The following is a 12,324-nucleotide window of genomic DNA, read 5'->3' on the forward strand; positions in this document are numbered from 1 at the left end:
GAACTGCACTCTATCTTCACCCTCAGCTTCTATGGGGATTCTGGATGCAATGCTGAGATGAACAGCTGCAAAGAAGAGGGTGAAGTACAATTTCATAAATGGGATATTTAAAGTGCGCAACTATTCAAAGAAATCATCACACTTTTCTGAGGCTGGGGACAAAATATTACAAATATCAATGAAATGTCAACTATAAAAGATTAACAAATTATATGGATTGGCATTCTTTAAGATTAATAATAATTAATGATAGAATATATTGGATACAGCAGTCATCGTGGACTTCCTTGCTTCAAGAAACCAAAAACAACTTTCGTAAGGGGACAGAATATTATGCTTTCCACTTCAATGTGGTTCCAGGGAATTTATTAAAAAAAAAAAAAAAAAAGTACAAATACCCTGAATAGGGAGATGGCTGTGGAATTACCAGAAGGCCAACAGAAACATTAGCTCACAGAGACACCACTGAGATTATCTATATTATTGAATTGTATATGAACTTCCAGCTTTTGTTTAAGGAGAGTTTCACAGAAACTTGACATTTCAAGAGTATGAAAACATCTACTTGGAGTTAATGCAGTTGTTAAACAAATAAGAAAAAAACTTCTTCATAATTGCATTCTTACCCAGCCAGCCTTTGCTTTTAAGTGTTAAGATTATTCTTTGACTTTTAAGTGATTTATAAATGGAGTTGATTTATGAAACTTAAAAAAAGATCTGTAAATCTTACATACACAGCTCAGGAGGGGAAAAGTCTATAACCGAAATCTCAATCATATGAATAAATCCAGGCACTCAAGTTTCAATATACAAATCCTCAGTCAAAAGAACTCATAACTCAAATTCATGCTTTCTGAGTGTATGCCAATTAATATTCACTACCATTTCTCTTTAAGGAATCAGTATATAGAATCACTGGTTATTATTTAGGTAAACATTGTGGCATGCTGGCATAGGTGCGGTCATGCAAGCAGCTGTAAACCAACCCAATTGCCAACATTTCATTGTCTTTTCTGTAAGGGTAGTCTAGGAGACTTTGTCAACCACTTGCCAAAGTCAAGATATGACATGTCTTTACTATTGTCTAATCCAGTAGTAATTATACAATTGAAAAGAAGAAAAACATAAGGTCAGTTTGGCATGTCTTGTTCTTATACATTCACGTTGATTCATGGAGACCACCCCTTTCTTTTCTAAACACTTGCAATATTTTATTAGTTTTATCTTTTACAATCTCTTCCAATGTCGCAGTTTAAACTTAGGGAAGTGGATTTGCGTTTTTCTCAATCTATGCCTTTTTGGAAACTGCGACATTTGTCTTGCCTCAGTCTCCTGGTACTTCCCACATTCTCCACGATTTCACAAAGAATATTGACAATAACCCTGAGATCATACCTGAGAGTCCCTTTAACTCCTGGGGGGCAATTCAGCTGAGTCTTGAAAACTTAATTTCATCTAAAGTGAATAATACTCTTATGATCTTATCTTTTTAAAATTTAATTTCCCTCATTTGAGGTTGTTTGTTTTATCTTTTACTGTTGGAAAAGTAATTCTTCCAGTTCAAGACTATGGAAGCAAAGTAAGAATGGTACAGAACTGATTTCTGCCTGTAAACTGCTACCAATAACGTCTTCTCACAGTAAGTCTACCTCTTCCTTCTCACTGCTCTTGCTTCAAACACAACCTTAAAAGCTCTTTGAGCTCTATGAAGTATCTAAACTCCTTCTGAGCTTTGGCCGATAGTAAAGGAAATTCTTCAATGTTTATTTTTTACAGTCTACTTAGCACTGTACAAATGTGATTGCATTCCATCCAATTATCAATCACATACATCTTTTAAAAATCCTGAGCTTCTCAGAACATTCTTTGTACCCATAAGAATTTCGTCACATAACTTTTCTTTTAGAAATCTCTAGTCTTGGAACCACACCTATAGATGTCATAAACTTAAAAAAAAAAAATCTGTTTTCCTCAAAGGCAAAGTACAGGCATAATCACGTCCCACTTTTCTTCCTTACTATGATGACTGTAAATAGCCTGGTGAAGTTCCCCAGCAAACTGTTCAATCTAACTAGTTCAACACAACTGATGTTACTAACTAGTCATTTCCCATTAGACCTAGACTCAGAAGAGCATTGCATTTTATTGCTTCCTCTACATCCTGAGCTCCATGAAACTAGTGAAAAAGATATACATAAGCTTAACTCCAAACTGGCTCCTTGGTTCAAGGCAGGAGTTCCCTAAGACTAAATAAACCAAACTGCAGTCCACTTGTTTGTGAAACTGTAAATGGTATGTGAACAAGGCTTTTCTAGATAATCAGTATCTACACATTTCAAAGTAAAATATATTCTATGGCACAAAAGTTATTTAAAATATCTTATACAGTTGTTAAACATAAAAGTTTGTCAGCTATCTTAGGACCAAGGTCATGGTTTGTTTTTACAGATTTAGTCCCAGGATCTAGCACACAGAACAAATGAGTCAGCTTAATTTTGTATCTTTAATTGTTCTTTTCACCCTCTACATCATCTAATGCAGGAAATTTTAGAATACTCACTTAACTGATACAGTATTCTTTGTATATACAAAACTATATATATATATATATATTTTTTTTTTTTTTTTTTTTTTTTTTGCGGTACTCGGGCCTCTCACTGTTGTGGCCTCTCCCGTTGCGGAGCACAGGCTCCGGACGCGCAGGCTCAGCGGCCATGGCTCACAGGCTCAGCCACTCCACGGCATGTGGGATCTTCCCGGACCGGGACACAAACCCGTGTCCCCTGCATCGGCAGGCGGACTCTCAACCACTGCGCCACCAGGGAAGCCCTATACAAAACTTTATTTTAAACTGTTTCTTAAACAATGAAATTAACTTTATTTGGACTCTGTCAAAATGCTACAGTAAATTCTTCATTGACACAGCAAGCTCTACGTCTTTAAAAGTAAGTTTTAATTACAGCTTTTATGCCAATTCCTCAAATTCTGTTCATCAGAACACTGATGACTAGGACTGCTATTTTATAATAATTATTATTATATTGTACATATATGCTATATGTTTTCACTCATTTCTCATGGAAACCTGTAAGGTAGATATTATTATTCCCATTTTCTAGGTAAGGAGCTGAGGTATAGAGAGGTTAAGTAACTCGGCCAAGGTTGTATCACTGAAAGTAGCAGACCTGGGATCTGAACCCAGTTAATCCGGCTCCAGAACCTGCACTAAGCACTGTGCTAGATACCTCCCTCCCTTCTTCCCTTCTTCCCTCCCTCCTTTCCATGAATTTCTTCTCTGGCTTAAGCTTACAAGAAAACAAGCTTAGAACACCATCTTTCATAAGAGCCCACCCTTCTATGAAAGTTACGTCTATCGTGTAAAAAAAGATGTACTGAGTCCTGAATAGTAGGCTCTTGCGGGTAAAGCAGTGAATGAGAGTGCACCCAACTGAACTAAAAGTCTCACAGGGAAGATGAACACTGAGAAAGAGATTTCAAACTCGAGAGCATTATGAAAGAGAAGCATAGAGCGCTGTGGGAATCTATAATCTGGATCCTAAGTCTAGGGAGTCTAGGAAGCCGTCACTGAGTAATCACACTGGAGCTGAAACCTGAAGGATAAATAGAAGCCAACTAGACAAAAAAAAAAAAGGTGGGGGAATTGGTAGAGGGAGTGGTACATGCGAAGGCACTTACTTGAGGTGGGAAAGAACACAGTGCTGACAGGAACTGAGAGAAATCCAGTATAGCTGGTTCTTAGGAAGTGAGGAAGAGTTCACACAAGCTGAGACAAGAGTTCCAAGGGCCAGTGGGTTGAGTAGAACCTTGTGACAATAACTTAAAAGAACTTCAACTAACTCAGGTGTGACACCAAGGACCTTCATAATTGCTATAAGCTAGCAACTATGGATATAGTCTTACTGGTCACATCTATATTTCATACTTGTGTTCAAATGCCACCTTGTTATTTCTATTCAGTCTTTTATCTGTAAGAGGATATTCAAGGTGTAAGAGGATATTCAAGGTTATAAACTTAGACAACCCCTATCAACATAACTCTTTAAGTGTTCCACTCTCATTATGGGCAAGTGGAACCTAATGAATTTTTAAAATAATTTATATAACTAAATTCTTATTCTGTCCCAAATTTGAAAAGCACTAAATCTTCTGGAATCTCTTGAGCCACTTAGTGTTTAAAACTGGCCAGTTTTCAGTATTCTTCTGAGTTACAGTGTGAAGAAACACAGACCGAAGCAATCAAGCGGTGTTGCTGTCTTCCGCAGAATCCTGCTGCCACCTCACCAGTCAGGAGAAAGTCTCCTGCTAACAGAGGTCACGTTCTTTTTTTTTTTTCCCCTCAGGCTTTTAAGATATTATTGACATAAAATATACACATAAGTTTAAGCTATGCATGCAACGATTTGATACATGTATATATTGTTAAACAATTACCATAGTTACGGTCAGTTTGTAACCCCATCCTTTCACATAATTACCATTTTATGTATGTGTGGAGATAGCACTTAAGATCTACTCTAACATCTTTCATGTATATAATCTGGTATGACAGTCATCACGCTGTACATTAAAACCCCAGAACTCATCCACCTTAGAGCTGTATGTTTGTACCCTTTGACCAACATCTCCCCATTTCCCCCACACCTAGCCCCTGAAGAAAATGCACCATTCTGCTCTTTATTTCTATGAGAATATGAGTTTCTATTTCTATCTCTATTACATTCCACATGTAAATGAGAAGATACAGTATTTGTCTTTGTCTGCTGGAGGTCACATTCTTTGTCTCTATTACAAATTAGGGAGTAGTACATATTAAAATGAGTGTCCATTCTCCACTGACTCCTGGAAGCAGCTATCATAAACACATTGGTCAGATTTCATCTACCGCCCTGGGTCCTACATCGCTGGCAGTTTAAGGCCAAGTCTGCTGCTGCACATCTGGTCCTTTCCCAGCACACCCTAGAAATGTTTTCTCCCTCCCTCCTTTCTCTCCGTCCTTTCTTCCTTCCCTCCCTTCCTTGATTATTATTTTTAATGCATTTACCATCAGAAGAACTGGAAGCATAGATAAAGTAAGAACTCTTTGGTTTAGGTAATCTGAAAAATCCCTGAACTACACCAAACTAAACATACCCATCCCTAAAAGCCTAACACTGTTTACTACATGTAGAATTCAGTATTAATGCAGCATTGAAATTGCTTCATTATATTCAAATTATGTGTAAATAAAACCCATTATCATGCTGTATACTTTTTTTTGAAAGTTTTTTATGGTTTTTATTTGCTTAAATAAAGCAAGTATTTCTGTGTAGAATGTATTTGCAAGTAACAATCATTTCTCTAAAAAAAATCTGATGCGTGGCCAGGAATTCAAGTTATAAATATTATAAAAAGTTGGTGCCCCAGAGAATGCTGTTGTATCTATATTTGTTCTTACTTCTGAGGCAGCTACCCCAGTCCTGCTAACACCCTGCCCTACCCTCTAACCTCCACACCCAACTCTTTCCCCTGCTGGTTTCAGTTTTGTGTCTACTCCACCTGAAGACCCACAGTGTTGTATACACATAAATACTCTTAGGGCAAAAGGCCTGCACATTGACCACCTGTTCACCTGCTCTTTGAAGCCAACACCCAGGCAGAACTCTGAAGTCCACATTAAGGAACTTCTGTTTTCATCTCTCCTCCCAGCTCGTTCTTACTACAAACAATGGGGTACATGTTGGCCTCCCTCACTGGATCTTCAGCCTGTGTGAAGCCAGGAACTATGTTTCGTTCATCTCTGTATCTACCCTCCAAAATACCTAGCACAGCTCTGAGTAAACACTCTCTTAAACACACCAAAATGATACTTGATAATGCGATTGCTATACTGACAGTTTTAAATGGAATTCATCTCCGACAAACACTTTTACTGTAATCCTCACAGAAATCCCTTCATTAAACAGCACTGTTAAAAGTAAGTTTTGATTATAACAATGTGGTCAAACGCTCATAAGGTATTTTAAGTGAAAAAAGCAGGTCACAAAACAGAATATTCAGTGTGACCCCCAAATTGTAACATACCTGAGCATATGCAAATTTTTAAAATGTAAGGGTCATACATAAACTCATACTTAAACATTAGCAATACTTAAAACATTATTGCAGGTATAATTATTGGGTGATTTAAAAAAACTTTTATCTTCATGGTTTTTGTATTTTCAAATTTTCTACAGTGATCATCTATTACTATAATGAGAAAAAAGTTTTAAAAACTAGAAACCACATTTTCAAAAACTTTGCCCTTCAAAGGTCATTTGTGGAAAAGGAAGCCTGACCCAGTGGAGCATTATGACAAAAAACTTGCAAAAGTTCTATGTAAAAGCTGATACTATTTGTCTAGGTTTTCCTTTAATCATTTGTTTTTAATAAGTAGTATTTTCCCCATACCGAGGTTAAATTCCAACCATTTTGCTTTTAACTGAAACTCTCAATTGATAAATAAGCTATAGAATATTAAAATCTACATTTGAAAAGTAAGATGAAAATCACAATTCTAGAAAAGACACAACAAAATCACCACAATTTTCCCTTTAAAAGTCATGCATCAGAAAGAGCAAAGTAAGATGAACCTTCCTAGCAGAAAACAGTAGAAAAAATAAGAAATCATCAAAAGTGGGTCTTTTTCTTTACAAAGCTTTTATTTGATGGGATCATGTAGATTTAGTTCTTAAAAACAGTTTTCCTAAAATGCTATCCTGAGTCTATTTACAATTTTTTCTTTGTGGCACTCACATCAGGAATCATTAGCAAACCTGTCAGAATGCCAGATAACCAGTGCTGGATGGCACACTGAAATCTGAATCATAGTATTAATGCTTCATCCTTTTGACAAGAGGGTCTATTGTGCCTTGTCATTTCCCCGAAAACAGAAAACTGGGTTTTCTGCAAATCAAAGTTATATGCTTCAGCAGAATGTCCAGGACTTGAGGTAGAAGATCTGCTACTGATATTTCATTGTAGCAGCTAATAAAAAGATAGCTGAAAGGGAATACAGATGTGCTTGATTAGAAGTCTGAGCGGAAAAAAAAATGACTATTACAGAATTCAGACTGCACTTTAAGATGCATCATTATGTAAATAATCTCAACCTCTAGGTTCAGGCAGTAGGCTGATATAATTAACCACTATTAAAGGAATTTAATAGCTTCTTTTTTTCTGATATCTTTTAAAAATAGAAATTTATCCCAAGCCTTAGAAATTTTCCAAAGTAGATAGTTTAAAGGTCCTAAAAACTATATTACACATCAAAACTGATCTGACTCCAGGGAGAGTCAACATTCGTTAAAAAATAATTTGTTATTTCCCATCTTCATTTCTAATCTCTATGTTTCATCAGGAACATATTTAAAAGGATTTCTTTATCATCCTTACAAAAAATGTCAAAATTTCAAAGAAACATTTTTAGAGATAAATGGCCATTTCTATGTATATCCTCCTATTCAGATTCCTCCACTGAAAACCATTTCCCTCCCGACTCACCTCAACTATAAGTCTGAGTGAATCAGGACCTTTCAGAAAATGTCAACATAAATGAAAGTGTCAGAAGATCTCCAGTCTCCCATTTCCCATTAAAGGGTCTTAACAAACAAAAGAATACCAGCAAAAAAGAAAAAAAGAAAAAAAAAAGAGGGAGGGTAGGGAAGAAAGAGGGATGGGAGGGAGGAAGGGTGAGATGGAAGGAAGGAAGGAAGGAAGGGAGGGAGGGAGGGAGGGAGGGAGGGAAGAAGGAAGGAATCTGTACCCCTAAACTAAACCAATAGCAAGGAAAGAATCTATTTCAAAAGACAATGGGAATTTCTATAAATTCCAATATCAATTAGTGAGAACTAAGAAACTGCAAAGTAAGAACCACAATCAAGGGTACCAAATGGTCTTACTAGCTTGATAGTCTGAATTTAGGTTTAAGAACTGAAAGGGAGTCTTCTGGGCAACATGACAATATAAGTCACTTTTACAAAAGGCTCTCTAATACAGAACAAAATGAGGAGAAATAATCAAAAATAGAAGGAAAAAAAGAGTTAATCTCTGTCCATTCAAATATCAACTCCAAAGAATACAAAACAATTTAGACTACACTAAGAAAATGCCCGAAGCTGACATACAACACCCTAGCTCATAAGCATAGCACATTTTGCAGACTCTGAGTACAAAATATTGATACATGTTGAATGTATATGTTGATCTACAAAACAAAAGGTATATAAGTTGCTGTTCCCAATCCCTAGGAGAGGAGATAGAAGCGTTCAGACAGAAATAGTGACAAAACTCCCAAAAAGTAGCTGCCTTTGGCACTAACCCCCTACACCTCCTCGGACATCAGAAAAACTAAACAGAGGCTATATGCCTCTACATCAAGCTGGAGAGTTTATGCGCTAATGGTAACAGTAAGTGGTACCCAGGTAAATAGGAAAAGTAGTCAAGAAAGAGCATTAATGAGTTTAAGCAAGGTAACAAAATTAGACTGGCATATTAAAAAGTTAATGTCTCTGTGTGTAAAATAAACAGAGGAGGGAGCCAAGAATAGCTATGGGCATGTAGTTAAAATGTGAGGGCCGGGTCGAGCCGCTGGTTAGGAAGCGGCTGCAGCTGGCCCGAGCTTCTGAGGCTTACAGGCCGAACGAACAACTGGTTGGTGCTTAGACCCCTGCCGCAGCGGCGGGTCCCTCCACGTGCTTTCGGTGGCGACATGGAGCTGGAGGAGTTGGGGATCCGAGAGGAATGTGGCATGTTCGGATGCATCGCCTCAGGAGAGTGGCCCACGCAGCTAGATGTGCCGCATGTGATCACTCTGGGACTCGTGGGGCTGCAGCACCGGGGTCAGGAGAGTGCTGGTATTGTGACCAGTGATGGGAATTCGATACCAACATTCAAAACACACAAGGGAATGGGTCTTGTAAATCACGTCTTTACTGAAGACAATTTGAAGAAATTATACACTTCAAATCTTGGAATTGGACACACGAGGTACGCCACTACAGGAAACTGTGAATTAGAAAATTGCCCGCCCTTTGTTGTTGAAACACTTCATGGGAAAATAGCTGTGGCGCATAATGGCGAATTGGTAGATGCTGCTCGCTTAAGGAAAAAGCTTCTGCGTCTCGGTATTGGTCTGTCAACAAGTTCTGATAGCGAAATGATCACCCAGTTACTGGCGTATACCCCTCCCCAGGAACAAGATGACACCCCAGACTGGGTGGCAAGGATTAAAAACTTAATGAAGGAAGCACCCGCGGCATACTCTCTGATTATAATGCACAGAGATGTGATTTATGCAGTACGAGATCATTATGGAAATCGTCTTCTGTGCATTGGTCGTTCTTATTCCTGTATCTGATATAAATGACAAAGAAAAAAAAATCTTCAGAAACAGAAGGATGGGTGGTGTCTTCAGAATCTTGTAGCTTTTTATCTATTGGTGCAAGATATTACCGTGAAATCTTGCCTGGAGAAATTGTGGAAATATCCAGACATAATTTCCAAACTCTTGATATTATACCAAGGTCTGAAGGAAACCCAATGGCTTTCTGTATCTTTGAAAATGTTTATTTTGCAGGACCAGATAGTATATTTGAAGACCAAATGGTTTACACAGTAAGATACCGTTGTGGTCTGCAGCTAGCAATTGAAGCCCCTGTGGATGCGGATTTACTTAGCACTGTCCCGGAATCTGCTACGCCTGCTGCCCTTGGTTACGCAGCAAAGGGTGGGCTTCCGTATGTGGAGGTGCTATGTAAAAACCGGTATGTAGGAAGAACATCCATTCAGCCAAACATGAGGTTAAGACAACTTGGTGTTGTGAAAAAATTTGGAGTATTGTCAGACAACTTTAAAGGCAAAAGAATTGTTCTTGTAGATGATTCAATTGTGAGAGGCAATACCATTTCACCCATAATCAAATTGCTCAAAGAATCTGGTGCAAAAGAGGTACACATTCGCGTAGCTTCACCACCAATTAGATATCCATGCTTCATGGGAATAAACATACCAACAGAAGAAGAGCTTATTGCCAATAAACCAGAATTTGAGCATATCTCAGATCATCTAGGAGCAAACAGTGCTGTGTATCTGTCAGTAGAAGCACTGGTTTCATCTGTACAAGAAGGGATAACATTTAAAAAACAGAAAGTGAAAAGGCAAGATATTATGGTTCGAGAAAATGGGAATGGTCTGGAATGTTTTGAAAAGAACGGTCATTGTACAAAGGAAGATGTTATGGTTCAAGGAAATGGGAATGGTCTGGAATGTTTTGAAAAGAACGATCATTGTACAGCTTGTCTGACTGGAAAATACCCTGTGGAGCTGGAATGGTAGGTGCTAGGGGCAGACACGATGTTTCAAAACACAAAGTTAGTGGAGAAGTTATAGTGGTTACACCTCCATTCACTGTTACTCAGTACAGTGTGAAATGCCACACGCTTGTGTTATAAGTTTTGAGATTTTTTTCTGAAAAGGGTACCAAAGTGCTATGATTTCTTTAGTAATCCTAGATAAATATTTTGGTATTATCTAGGAACTTGGATGATCCTTTCAGTTTTATTTAGTAGTTTAGTACTTTTATTTTTAGAAATCATATACATTTAACTTCAGATCATCAACAGTAATGCAACGAATCGGTAAATTTCTGTTTAAGAGAGGATTGCCAGGTACTCTACTCTCCCACAGGTTCTTAGAGAATTTTGTGGAATGTTTGAGAGTTATGGAAATTCAGTTATGGAATATTTTCATAATTGAACCTTGCTAATTACATATAATACAACAATATGTCGTATTCTTTTTTTTTGGCTCAAGCATTGGCTAGCCTTTTTCACCTGGTCAGAGAAGGCAGGAGGTCAGTGGCATTTGCCAGGTCCATGCTTTAAAGAGTTTGCAAGAGGTTAGACGAAGGTGTTGTGATGCAAACAGGACATGTGAGTTAAGTATAACATTTCATGCAAACCTTGAATCCATTATATCCCAAAGTTACCTAGCATCAAGAGTTCTCTTTAAAAAAAACAAAAGACAGAAGAAACACCTTTTTGTGCCTCACTTTCCCCACCTGTGCAATGAGGTGCTTATATTACTAAATTAAATAACTTGCAGCAGTTATTTTGGTGGTTAGAGCCATCATTCCACCCCTCAGTTTTAAGACAGTTCATGATTATTAGCTTTTGACATGTTGGCCATTGGTCTGCAATTGAGATTTCAAGAGGGAGACATACAGCAGTAATTTGCAACCTATCTTTGAGATGCTCTGAGAATGACTGTAAAAACATGGCTGTGCAAAATATTTTCCTACATTTGACTAGAAAGTATGATCCATACTACGTACTGCCCTTATAGTAGAAGCCCAGCAAGTAACCTGGTACATTTGAGGTAAAAAATAATTTTTTAGATTCTAACAAACCTTTTATCCTTAATTTGATTATATGCTTTTTTAATGAAGTGCCTGACCACTTGCAAATATACTGTGTATGCAATGAGATGATCAAGTAGAAATATTGTAGGGGCCAATTTTACGGAACAAGGAGACAACAACTTTTTTCACTTAGCATGCTCATCTAATTCCGAGCATCAACGTATCACTTTTCCTACTTTGTTTTATTGGGATCTAATGAATTAGATTTTTTTTAAGATTTTTGTTTGTTTGTTTGTTTGTTTTTTAACATCTGAGATTTAAAACTTTAAAATGACTTGCCCTCAACCCTTGTTTATGTAAGATTTTTAAAACATAAAAGTGTTTGTTTCTGTGTTATTACCATGATTTGGTGTACCTAGTGTCCAAATCCACCTATAATTGTAATATCTATTAATAACCATAATATTTTGTCTTCATTTGGTATTTAGTCTCATGTGTTGTATCATGGCAGGCCAACAGAAAACGTTGACAGCTCTTTAAGCCCATGTACAGAGGGCAGCAGTGGGTCAGATAACCCTGTAGTGGTACCACAAGCAAACTGTCATCTGAATAAAGCCCTGGGACCATTTGTGTGTATAGCCTCTTGCCTTAAATGTATTCCTCATGGCAGCATATGGAGGAGGCAAGACATTATGGGTCAGTTTTGAACCAGCCTTACTTTGATTTTTTTAAAAACAAGAGACTCAGGGAAAGTACTAAACCAAAATCTCTGATTTGACTTTCGTGTTTTCCATAGTTTTTATTTTGTTTTATTGAGATGCTTTTATAAAGGAAAATGGTACTGTGACAGTTTGGTAATTCTACAAATTTCTTACTCTTTCTCCATCATGGCCTTTTATTTCACAAGTTTCTGAAGTGTGAACTACAAT

General features: G+C 37.4%; 1 protein-coding gene and 1 pseudogene across 5 annotated transcripts in view; one reads left to right on the plus strand and one right to left on the minus strand.

Annotated features, from left to right (window-relative positions):
- Positions 1–12,324, minus strand: part of MAGI3 (membrane associated guanylate kinase, WW and PDZ domain containing 3) — a 272,982-nt gene that overhangs the window by 110,428 nt on the left and 150,230 nt on the right. The gene's annotated exons all lie outside the window — the stretch shown is intronic.
- Positions 8,210–11,940, plus strand: LOC111180014 (amidophosphoribosyltransferase pseudogene; annotated as a pseudogene).

Source organism: Delphinapterus leucas, chromosome 1 (assembly GCF_059928025.1).
Source record: "Delphinapterus leucas isolate spDelLeu-1000000601 "Yukka" chromosome 1, BTC_Dleu_Yukka2, whole genome shotgun sequence".
Lineage (NCBI taxonomy): Eukaryota > Metazoa > Chordata > Mammalia > Artiodactyla > Monodontidae > Delphinapterus > Delphinapterus leucas.